Source organism: Nicotiana sylvestris, chromosome 3 (assembly GCF_000393655.2).
Source record: "Nicotiana sylvestris chromosome 3, ASM39365v2, whole genome shotgun sequence".
In the NCBI taxonomy this organism is placed as follows: Eukaryota; Viridiplantae; Streptophyta; class Magnoliopsida; order Solanales; family Solanaceae; genus Nicotiana; species Nicotiana sylvestris.
This window is the reverse complement of record NC_091059.1, coordinates 22,886,205-22,898,615: the sequence shown is the minus strand read 5'-3', so window position 1 is coordinate 22,898,615 and position 12,411 is coordinate 22,886,205. Positions and strand designations below refer to the sequence as shown.

General features: G+C 35.1%; 1 long non-coding RNA gene across 1 annotated transcript; it reads left to right on the top strand.

Moving 5' to 3' along the window:
- The first annotated feature begins 2,758 nt into the window (after positions 1–2,758).
- LOC138886849 (uncharacterized) lies at positions 2,759–5,702 on the top strand. Its single transcript, XR_011405774.1, has 2 exons — positions 2,759–3,119; positions 5,408–5,702. It is a non-coding gene; the product is annotated as an uncharacterized lncRNA (long non-coding RNA).
- The last annotated feature ends 6,709 nt before the right edge of the window (positions 5,703–12,411 follow it).

Here is a 12,411-nt window from a genome sequence, read left to right as displayed (position 1 = left end):
CTACCGCATCCGCAGACCGAGAAGTCCCTTTCTATTCTAGATGTTAAAGATTGCCCTTCTGTATGTTTTTTCTTTCTTGTTAGATATTCTGGAGTTAGACTGTTAGATATTCCAAAGGCTTGTGTTTCCGTGAGTTTCCGGGTTTTGGGATAGTGTACTTGGTTTTGAGAATGTTGTGTTGTATATGCCGAGCGGCATTATACCTATTGTTCCATTCAGTTACTTTTGGGTTTTGGTTATTTTCTTCCTCAAGTTTCGTTTATGTTCCGCATTTGTTAAGTTTACCTAGTCGTAGAGACTAGATACCGTCATGACAATTTACGGAGGGCGAACTGGGGTCATGACATCATCCCTTCTTCAGAAGCTTGCCAACCTAAAAGCCTCCTAATCTTGCTTGACCCACCCTCATCAGTCCGTCCTCCGTCATGGTATCAATTTACTCCCCTGAGACTCAGCGTCCGCGCTGAGGTTGTTGAGATAGATTCGGCTCTGATACTATATTTGTTATGACCCAAGCCCATGATACGTATTGTCCACTTAGGTCTTAGGACCGCACATATTTATCTTTTTAGCCTATGTCACATTAAGCCCCAAAAGCACGCGTACCATGTGAACTTGTGACATACCTTATAATGTTTTTCACAGCCTCTCCCATGCTGATATGGTATTCGCCTAAGATAACATGTGCATCAATTCTTCAGAAGCTTGTCAGCCCTCTGTCATGGGCATAGAACAAAAAATATAATCATAAAATGTGAAAATCAAACATCAATTAACTAAGGAATAAATATCATCATTTAGCTATTGTATTCATTTTTCTCTTATATTCATTAGAACTAAGCAGGATTGACAATAACTTGAGCATGTTTTTGAGGCACGCATTACTTTGGTAACTTTTATAAATTTATGAACACTATAATTTTATCTTTCGTATTATTTCACATATGCTGCTAATAGAGTACGTTAAAATTTGTTAAGGTACTGTAAAATTTGTTAAAATTTATGAACACTATAATTTTATCTTTCGTATTATTTCACATATGAACACTGAAATATTATTTCACAAACAATGATTAGTTCCTCAATATTAACGGATTCGATATTGACAAGAGAGGTTGCTCTGATGATAAGCAACCCCCACTTCCAACCGAGAGGTTGTGAGTTCGAGTCTCCCCAAGAGCAAGGTGGAAAGTTCTTGGAGGGAAGGATGCCGGGGGTCTATTTGGAAACAGTATCTCTACCCTAGGGTAGGGGTAAGATCTGCGTACACACTACCCTCCCCAAACCCCACTAAGTGAGATTATATTGGGTTGTTGTTGTTGATATTGACTAACTCGTCAACTTGGTGGATGAGATTCACCTTGATAGATCCTTTTGGCAAAGAAAACTTATTTAGAAGAAATAATAAAAATAAAAGACGTAGTTATTTACAGAAGTACGTATGATAAAGACCTTATAATATTTTATGTTATTTCGTTTTGTTGAAAATGAGAACCAATGTATGAGTGAAAATTGTTACACGTGAATAAGGAGAAGGCCAATTCTTGGTTGGACATTACTAGCCATATTGCCCTTTAAATTGTTGAAAGGACAAATAACATAATATTTACCTTCAATGGCCGGTTTCTATACTTAAAAGGCAATTGAATCTTGCTATTTATAATCAATCCATCTGTAATCTTTTTTGACAAAAATTATCTTGATTCTGATTCTGCAGACAAAGAGAATTTTCCAAAATTCTTGCCGTAAGGATGATACGTGTCGCCGTATCGGATAATATATAAAATCCTTTCAATTTCATGGTTGTGTTACGGAGATTCAAAGAGAATCTTAAATAAATCCAACCATTAAAAACTGAGAGGTTGCCTAAAGTAAATAATAAATATGTTTGATATAACTATGAACATTTTCTGTTACCGTTAAAGGTGTGACTTGATGGATGAATTTCTCTAACGTTAACCAGAGGTTTTAATGTCTCAGGTTTGAAAATAGAGAATAGAGAAATCCTTAATAAAAGCGCTTTTGCATGATTAGATGATAAAGTTTAACGATTACAATTATGTCTCGATCTTATATTGAAATTGATTATATAAATCCGGAATGACCATATTTCGTTTTCCACGAGAAACATGAACTCTTTCCTTTTCATGCTTCTGCATTCATTTGTTAGAAAACAATGATACCTGAAATTTTTTGGTTTTCTTAAATATATCATTGACGTATTATATTGCTCTCTTCACCGTATTAGATAGAGATTCCATCTCCATACATAATGTTCTCGCTTTTAGCCAAAGGAATCATTCAAAGAAATTATATATTTACCCAAAAGCTCAAACATGTGCACTTTATTTATTGCAAATTGCAATAATTAACCCACTATATACAAAAATGATCACGTCCAACTCTAATCCTAGCTTAATAAATATCATTCGCTACAAATATTAACCGGTCTAAAAATTCGAAGTCGAATCCCACAAAGAATTAAAATTTCGCTATAACTGTTCAATATCACTAAAAAGACAAGCTCTAATAAATTCCTAAGTTATAAAATTGTGATTCTTATTTTAAACTAATTAACTAACAATTAAAGTATTAAATTAATAACTAGGGACACTAAGGGTTGGAGACAAGATTAAGAAGGCACTACAAAAAAGCAGTGTACTTGCAGCGGTTTTATTACGGGGGTTATTGTTAACCTCCCCAAATCTATATATATCTATAACTGAGGGGCATAGCCTAGTAATGTGGCATGCGAGGATTTCAAGTTATCTTTTTTCTCAATTTTTTTTTACCTTTTCTCTATTATTTTGCTTTTTTTTTTCTCTTTGTTTCAATTTTTTTGACCGTTCGGTTAAACACTCAAAAGTCATGCCCTTTCGTAACCCTTTTCATTAAACCTGCCTCTATTAATCATTATCTTACTTAAGAAGAAGAAGCGTTTCAACAGAGCCCAACTGCTATATAGTTCAAAAGTCTTTTTCTGAATAAGAAAAAAAAACTCAAACTCAAGTTTAATCTTTCATTGAACAAACAACTTTTATGCCGTCGGAAGATGGCTTCAACGTATTGCCGATTTACATTGAGATTTTTTGCCTTCTTCCACTTTCTATGTAAAAGAGGTTAGTTTTCTCATCATCGTAAAAATATTATAGGCTGTCTATGCCGATTACCACTTCCATTGTGTTGCTAATTTGACGTATCTTCTGATTCTTCATAATGAATTTTGTTACATTGGAAAGAAATCCTGAAATTTAGCTTTCAAGAAGAATTTGCAAAGTAGTTAAAAAGGCAAAAAGACTTGAAAAATGAATAGTGTAATTATTATGGCTATATGTATTAATAGTCCCACGTCCCTTGAAACTCGATTGTAACACCCCGTAAATTCGGCTCAGGTATGAATGAGTTAAAGGAGTAGTAAGGTTATATTTTGGGTATGTAAAGTCCCATCGGGATGATTATGGGTGAAAATAGTTATTTCAAAATCAAGATGGAAAGTGAGGTGCATAAAATTTGACAAAATCGACTAAGTTTGCAGAGAGTTCGTATTCCAGAAGGTTTTAGTGAAAATGAGTAAGGAATTTAGGAAAACTCAAAGCATGAAATGGTAGGCCTTTGAAATAGCTTTCCAATGATATATTATAGAGCTTGCACAGATCTTTGTGCAAAAAGTTATGCGCGTTTTACAGAACAGTATGCGATATGCGCGCCAGTAGCACGCCCTTAGCGCGGCCGCGCTAATTTTGAGGTAGTGTTACTGCCGTTTAGCACTGGCAGGCCTCCAGATGTGCGGGCGCGCTAGTGGGGGGTCATTTTAAAGCTATATTTCGTCCCCCACAGCCCCAAAATATAAAAACTTGCTCTAGAAAGGAGAACTCTCAAAAACCTAACTCTCTAAGGGTCCTTCCACCACCCAAGGTAAGTTCTAATGGTGATTCTAAGTTAATTTCAATATACCAATGTCTTATTAACATGGGTATACCCTCCATATCATTAGATATTCGTTTGGGGCATCATTATTGAGAGAAAAAACCCTAGAACTCGAATTCAAGAAGATTGAATGTCAAAAGGTAATGTCTTCACTCTCTAGTTGATTCTAGCATTGGATTAATGATTATTGACTCAAGTTCATGAGATATGAGTTGATGGGTTTGATAGAAAAGCATGAACAATTATAGGTTTGGCTTGTTGGTTGTTGATTATTGGTTAAGGGTGTTGTTTACCTTATGGGTGATAAAGAATAATGTTGATTATAACTATTTGAGACTTTAGAATTTATCTAGGAGCAAGAGAATGAGTTATTGGGTGTAGAGACACCATTAATAAGGACTATGAAGCTTTATGCCACCAAGTGTTTGAGAAAATGCCTAAGTGACCAAAACATGAGTATTATTGCTAATACGGAATCCCTTTGACTTGTATTGATATAGATTGAAGTTGAAGGGATTGACGAACATTGTATTATGCTCAAGAGAAGGAAGTTAAGTTATGTGAGGCTAACTCTCTATGTTTGGGAATATTAATGATTCTCCCTATACTACGTTTCTTTTACGACGGATCAATTGCCTCAAAAAATATAGTTAAGCCCAGTTCCTTGAATAGTTGTAGAGCTTCTATTCTCTAGCTTCATAACTCGTTCATGACATTCATTCTGAACGTTGTGAGCTCAGTGCGTATTCAATATAGACTTGGGTTTGATGTCCCCGAGTCTTAATATAGATTACTCAGTATGCCATAAACAGTTGAAGTTTCAGTGTTCATAATCAGTTCAAGAATATATGTCTCAGTCTAGTCCTATTCAGTATCCCAGTTTATGTAACTCAATGTGATTCAGTATTTCACTATCATATATTGCAGTATGATTCTCAGTTTCTGATTTTAAATCCCTGAATGTTGAACATTTGTATTTGCGCCTGAGGTCGCAGTTTATGCTTTATGCATCTTTGGGCCTGAGGCCGCAGTTTATGCTTTATGCATCTTTGTGCCTGAGGCTGCAGTTTATGCTTTATGTATTTTGGACTTGAGGTCGCAGTTATATATACGTATACTTGGGCCCGAGGCCGCAGTTTGTGCACATATATATATTCGGCCCGAGGCCGCAGTTTAATATTTAGATAAACAGGTTGTTCATCATTCAGAAGAGGGAGTATTCATATCCTTACTTCCTTTCAGTTCAATTATTAGTTATCGTTCAGTTATCAGTTATTAGTCCAGTTATCATTTATTAGTTATTATTTCATTTATCAGTTATCAGTTATCATCAGTTTTAGTTTCAATAGTTATCATTTCAGTTATCAATTATCAATTCTCAGATATCAGCTTAGTTTCAGTTTCAGCATTTATAATTCTTTCTTTCAGTTGCCTTACATACCAGTACAATTCAAATGTATTGACGTCCCTTTTTGCCCAGGGCCTGCATCTCACAATGCAGGTAAGGATTTACAGGTCGACGACACAGAGCGCTAGGATTCTCGTACCAGCTGTTTGGTGATCCCCAGTTCTTTCGGGGCATTATCATTACTTTACAGCCTTTCAGTATTTACAGACAGTCAGTGTCTTCAGCACTTCAATAGAGGCTTCATAGACTAGAGTAACAGTTAGACAGAGTCTCAGACTTTTTATGTTAAGCCATGTTGGCTGCCAATATGTTTAAGAATTGTATTAGTATTTCTGCACTTTGATTTATATCATCCAGACTTTCAGTATATCAGCATATGTTAGTTTATCTTCCTCATTTAGTATGTTATGATATCACATGTTGATTCAGCCAACCAGTTGGTTCGCTCGGTCACATGTAGTCAGGCACCGAGTGCCATGTTACGTCCAGGCCCAGGTTCGGGGCGTGACATCGACTTTCCTTAAAACTTCTTGCATAGAGGAAAAATGTTGCAACTCAACTAATAGGAAAAACTATTATAAAAAGATACGTCTTGCAAATTTCAAAATACCTTTGTTTGTGTGATACATTCTGTGTTGTCGAGTGATCCACGTACTTAAGTGCATGTATTTTGGAACAGGTCGGGTTTTGGTTAATTTGTTTATTTCCTACACACGTGGATGTGTAAAAAAGGTTGACCGACGACTCAATTTGGTGTTGCTTTTTTCCCTGAGAATAGTAACAGTCAGTTTGACGTTGCATCTTTTCCCTTATAATTCATTACCGCTAAAAAGCATATCTTAAAAAGAAATAAAATAAGAATTGGATTGTTCAATTGTGTACTTTATTACGAACTCCTTAATTGAATAATTCTGGAGATTTAATAATTAAATAATTTTTTTCTTTAAATCTACTTCACATACTATTTTTCAGTTTTTTTTAGATGTTTCTCAAGCACAAATCTTATAAGCTTTTGTCTGCCAGAGTGGGATATCTTTAAACAATTAATTCCTCCACCATGTTCTTTTCAAAATTATACATTGCTTTGTAGGTGCATGTATATTTTTTTAAAAAAATACTTTGTTTGATTTTAGCAGTACAATTTCCTACTTTCATGATTTTGACTTTAATAAAAAAAGAAAAGAGAATTTCTCTACATTTTGCTTCCTCTCTTGAGTGAAGTTGTGGGGCTATAGTTTTTTAATTGGCATCAACAATTGAAAACCATATAAGATGGTTAAAGGAAGAGGGAAAATTGTCTCTCTCGAGACATTTTGCTGACTATATTGTGGAGCATCAAAGCTGAAATTCCCCTTGAAAAATAAGAATTGTAGTGTCTCCAATGCTCCACGAGTTGTATGATTTGCACAAAGATTTTTTCCTTTTCAGTTGTATAAAATTTCATAATGCGTTTCCATTTCTTTTTCATCTTTTATATTCATAATGTATTTCTACATGTAGGCTCGCGCTGATGGGATAGATGAGCCATTTGCACGGCATAAACAAATAATTTTTGAGAAAACTATGCATGAAAAATATTATTTGGTAAATTATATATATTACAGTTTTAATTTCCCTTTACCCCTATTTTTGTAAGAATAAATAAAACTTTGATTTCGTACATATAATATTATTTTCAGAGTGGAGTACACTGTACAATATACATATAGGACGAGAATTAGGCTTTGTTTTTCTTGGTGTTGTTGCTCTAGGCTTGGCCAAAGTTGCATTAACTTTTATTTTAATACCTTTTTTATATTAGGACCTAACCTTCATGCATGATCTAATTTTAATGTATTCACGTAAGGATGTAAGGTCTATGGCATGGTACGGTGAAGCTAGCTCCAATTTATAAGTTCTTCTGGAGTTTCAAGACCGAGTCAAAGTCAAGAAGCAAGGTTTAAGATATCAGAGCAGGGTGTGCTCATTTTTCATTCTTTATGCGCTATTAAAACATTGGAAAAATATTGTTATCTGTTTACAAAATTTCTGCCAAAGCTTCATTTCTAGGAACATGATGGAGTTTTGTGGCTGCTGAACACTAAATGTTGTTCTTTCCTTTCTCATAAACTGTACGCGTGGTACGCCTTCTATTTTTTGGTAGATTTATTTTATCTCTTTAGTTGTTCAAGAGTGCCATAACTTTATTTTTAGGCCTTTTATTCTTATCATGAATAGTTTTGGATAGTCTAAAATGACTTTCATTTGTGATCTGTTTTAGTTGGTGCCAAAATGGAAAAACATAATGCAAGATTATATATATTGTAGCACATTCAATTTCAAAAGGGAGTACATCCATCTAATGTGCTTTACTTTTTTGTTTATTTAAAGGAGAAGTTCAAATGTTAAATGTAACTTCAATGATCTTCGTTATAGAAAGAAGCTCAATTATTTGTAGCTTTCAACGTCATGGATGTTGTACATTTAAAATTTAGTATAAGGAGTGTGGCATGAATTTCAAGTTCACATTGCATCTCCAAGATGTTTCTTTTGCAACTTCTTGCATGACCTATGTCAAGGCCATGAACTTATAAATTGTATTTTTAGACTTCATATTTAATCATTAACCAAGCGATGTCAAGAGGAAGAATTGTTCTTCTCCATTTCTTTTAGTAACACACTTAATTGATTACACTTAATTGATTAGCAAAACTTGATTTTGCTTAGCAAAATTAATGATATTAACTATTTGATCATATCCTGATTTCACTTCATAACCGCGCAAAGCGCGGCATATTCACTAGTTGTATCTAATTAGGGGGGTCTTATTAACCTCCGCACTGAAATTCAATTTGCGGCGTTTAGAAACCTCCGCTAGCCTTAAAAAAAAGGTACTCCTTTATTTTTATTTTTCCCTCTTTTTTCCCGAAATTTCCGCCAACGATTGTATCCCTCTTATTTTTATTTTTCCATTTTTTTTCCAGAAATAACTTTACAAATCTCCGCTCTTCACTCTAACGATTTAGGGTTCGCTTTCTCCTCCTGAAATAGCAAGTTCTCTTTTTCTCTTTAATCTCCCATTGTCTTTCACTCTAACAATTTAGGGTTCACTCTAAGTTGCGATTTAATGTGATATCCGATTGCGAAAATATTTGTGCATTGCGAAAATAGTTGTGCGAAATCAGTCTCTACATTGCGAAAATAGTTGATATCCGATTTTAATTCCTCTAAGTTTGATATTTGTGTGATTTTAATGTGAATTTCAGCAATTACAACTCAATTGAAGCGTGTTTGTCGCTGAATCTCCTGACAAAAGGTACAACTCGAATTGCAACTCTCTGCCCTCTCCTTACTAATTTGTTTATATCCGATTTTAATTCCTCTAGGGTTTTGAGTATGTTTTCCTAAAATCTGAATTTCAGTAGTTTCTGCATGTGATTTTATTTAGGTTTCTCTGCTCCAATTTCAATAATTTTTCCATGTGATTTGATTTAAGTTCTCTCTGCTCCTTTTTTGTTTTAGAAGAAGAAGGTTTTTTCCTCAACTTCAAAACTCCAGTAATTATAATAGTATTAGGCAGTCATCTTCTTATTTCTGATAGGATGAACTAAGAAGAAGAAAACTACTAAGAAGAAGTAGACAATATTCAGCTTTTATTATTTTCCCTCTGTTTGTATGAAGTTGTTGAAAGAATTAGAGGGTTTTATCTTCTAAACTCATTCTATGATTGAAAAAAAAAGTATAAAGATTGAATTGTTGTTCTCATATTGTTATAGTTGTGTTTTAGTAGTAACTGGCTAATTGATGTTTATTTATGATTCAAGTTGTTACATATTTCATTTAAATGCAAAGAATATCGGTATTCGAAACTCAGTTCGCTGAACTATTCGACGAGGCCGCCTCTGAATTAGTAAGTGAGGTTTTGAGCTGAATTTGTGTACATCTGTACCTCTTGAAGAAGTCCAATAGAGCTAATAGGCATATTTGGTTCACAACAGATGGAGAATTATGAGTGTTGGAGTAATAGGAATATTTGATTTTTAGTAGCATTTGGATTTTGTAAACCTTTCCTATACATTTATTCTAAGAATATAAGTTGTTCTGGGGTTGGACTCCACCTTGTTGGTCTTGTCAATTTTTCTCTTTTTAGAAAAGACATGTTTTTTCTTTTCTTGGGCTTGAGACTGAAAAGGTTAAGGCTTAGATCAACTGATTAAACTGTTTGGAGAATGAGGTTTTTCATAGGTATATATCGAGGAAAATGTGATAGAAAAATTTAACAAAATATTTGGCTTCTGTGAAGTGTGGACAGAATGGTTGTAACATATACTTTGAGGTTGTCAAACTCATTTTATGGTTGTGTGCGACCATTAGCTTTATATGAACATATTTGAACATCTTATGCAACTAAAAATAACTGATAAGTATGAATAATCACGTCATGAAATATTCTTACATCTTTGGTTGGGCTCTTGGTTTTTCCTTTAACTATTTGTAAATTGAGGTAATAACGACTCAATTAACAAGACTCAAGGTTCAAAATAATTACTAATGATGGGATTTAGATGGTTGGCTTTGTGGATTTTCTACTATAGACTTGCTTCTTAAGGCTTATGAGATGGAGTATTGTTGTTTTGGTTATCATTCTCTTAGAAAAATTATCAATACAGATGAGGATTCCCTTTCTGCTGTGGGATTTTTGTGCTGTTCCTCTCTAGAAAGTCCCTTAGCATTGGTCCATCTGTTGAATGATAATAATGGAGATAAAGCTGTATTTAGGTTCCATGGTAACAATCAATCACATTCTTGCCTAATGTTATCTTTGTAGTAATATTTTTAGTTATCTTATTATGCTATTACAATGACATCACCAGCTCCCAAGAACCATCCAATGAAAGTAGAAAAAACTGGGCAAATGAGGGTGGATGGGGGTGGGGGGCTATGGGGTAGTTTCTCTATAATCACAAAAGCAAGATAGATCACAAGAATCCTTTGGTGATATTATGTGTCACACCTCCTTTTTACATACCCGCGAGGGTACAAGGGAGTTTTTTTCGATTAAAGGTCAATCGAAACGGGATTGGTTTATTTATTTCAGAGTCGCCACTTGGGAGATTTAGGGTGTCCCAAGTCACCAATTTTAATCCCGAATCGAGGAAAAGAATGACTCCATATTACAGTCTGCGTACCAAAAATCCGGATAAGGAATTCTGTTAACCCGGGAGAAGGTGTTAGGCATTCCCGAGTTCCGTGGTTCTAGCACGGTCGCTCAACTGTTATATTCGGCTTGATTATCTGATTTTATACAAATGTGAACTTATATGCCAATTTTATCTTTTAACCGCTTTTGTCATTATTATTATTTTACAAGAATTGCAACGTCGTGAAAACATATCTCGAACCATGTTACATCAATGCACCTGTGGTTATCGATATATCTCGACTCGGTTGAGATTTAGATTTGGGTCACATAAATGTGCACCCGAATTAAGGAAAATAAATTGTTAAAGGCGCGCCTAAAGCAACTAGCGTCTTGTTATTTTGGGGAAGGTCGTAAAAATCCGTTAAACGGCACATCTCGAATTCTAAACACTTTAATATATACATACATTTAGAGGGCCCCACAGCTTTGTACATTTTTTGTTTGTCGAGGCTCGTCTCATTCTTATTTTTAAAAGGAATTTGCGACGTCATGGACACGCATCTCGAACCACGTCACAATCAATGTACCCGTGATTAGAAACACATCTCGAATCCGTCGAGATTTGGATTTGGGTCACATAAATGTGCACCCGAATTTAAGAAGGTAAAATTATTAAATACGCGCTTAAAGAGGCTATCGCGTTATTATTCCGGGAGGTTCGTGAGATTTGCTAAACGACCCACCTTGGAAGCTGAATGCTTCGATATATACATTTAACGAGGGCCCCGCAGCTTGTTCTTTATCTTGTCGAGGCTCATCCCGTCCTTATTTTAAAAGGATTTCCTATAGCAACTACGTTTCTTGTCGCGTTTGTGTCTACTAATTGAAAACAGAGATAGTCCTAGTTAATTACGTGCTTGCAGGCTTATTTATAGCAGGATTCAAAATGCTTTTACAGAATGAGAAAACGTGATTACACACATGGACAGCTGATCGAACATTATGGGCCCAAATCCAGCTCATGCGGGATGGGCCAGACTTGGGCCACTGTTCATCTGATGCGGACCTGCTTGGCCCGTTTCTACCTGGGCTCAACCTCCATGAGGTTGAGACTGCAGCTTTGTGTTCTTTGTTCTAAAGTATGGTTTATAGTTATATGAGACCATTTATCAGAAGGGAAAGAACTTATCTAATAGTGGATAGTTTTCATGCTTGGCCTACATTAAAGAATATACGACACAATTAAACTAAGTCTAAGATACAACCCATTGCATTGGGAATATTTTCACCTAACAGCATACATATATGAACTAACATTCAACTAATCTACATTGATATATACTAGGCATGCAGGCTACTTCTATTATCCAAACAGGAATGAAAATTATTATACAGTACATGATATTTAATGTAACAGTCTATGTATATGTAAACATCTGCAGATCTTCTCCTTTACATTCATGCTCAAACTTTTCAAGTTACACTGGTAGTATATTTGTGTACCTGATATAGAGAACAAAAGGAGGAAGAAAATGATCAGCTGAGTGGTACGCAGCAAGCACATCAACAGCAGATAAATACAGCCCAACACAGCAACAACCAAACAGCCACAAAGATGGAGTTCACACGTTGGTCGAGCGACAGACAAACAATCCCCGGAAACAGGATGGGAAACAAGACCAATCGAGAAAAGAACCAGAATATTTTGTGCTATAGCCAACAGAAATTCAATAACCACCAAAGCTCAGCAAACAACCAGCACAATTTCAAACAATCAGGGAGACTAAAACTCAGTGTACAGCACACAGAAACTCAATGTAGTAGCAATCACAGCTGAAGATACACAGACTTCTCTTAATGGAACAATGATAGCCCTAGTTAGGATAACCAACTTGGTTTCTTTGTGCAGTTTTTGGACAGTGTTCAGTTACAGTATTTCTGGAAATTTCTTTCT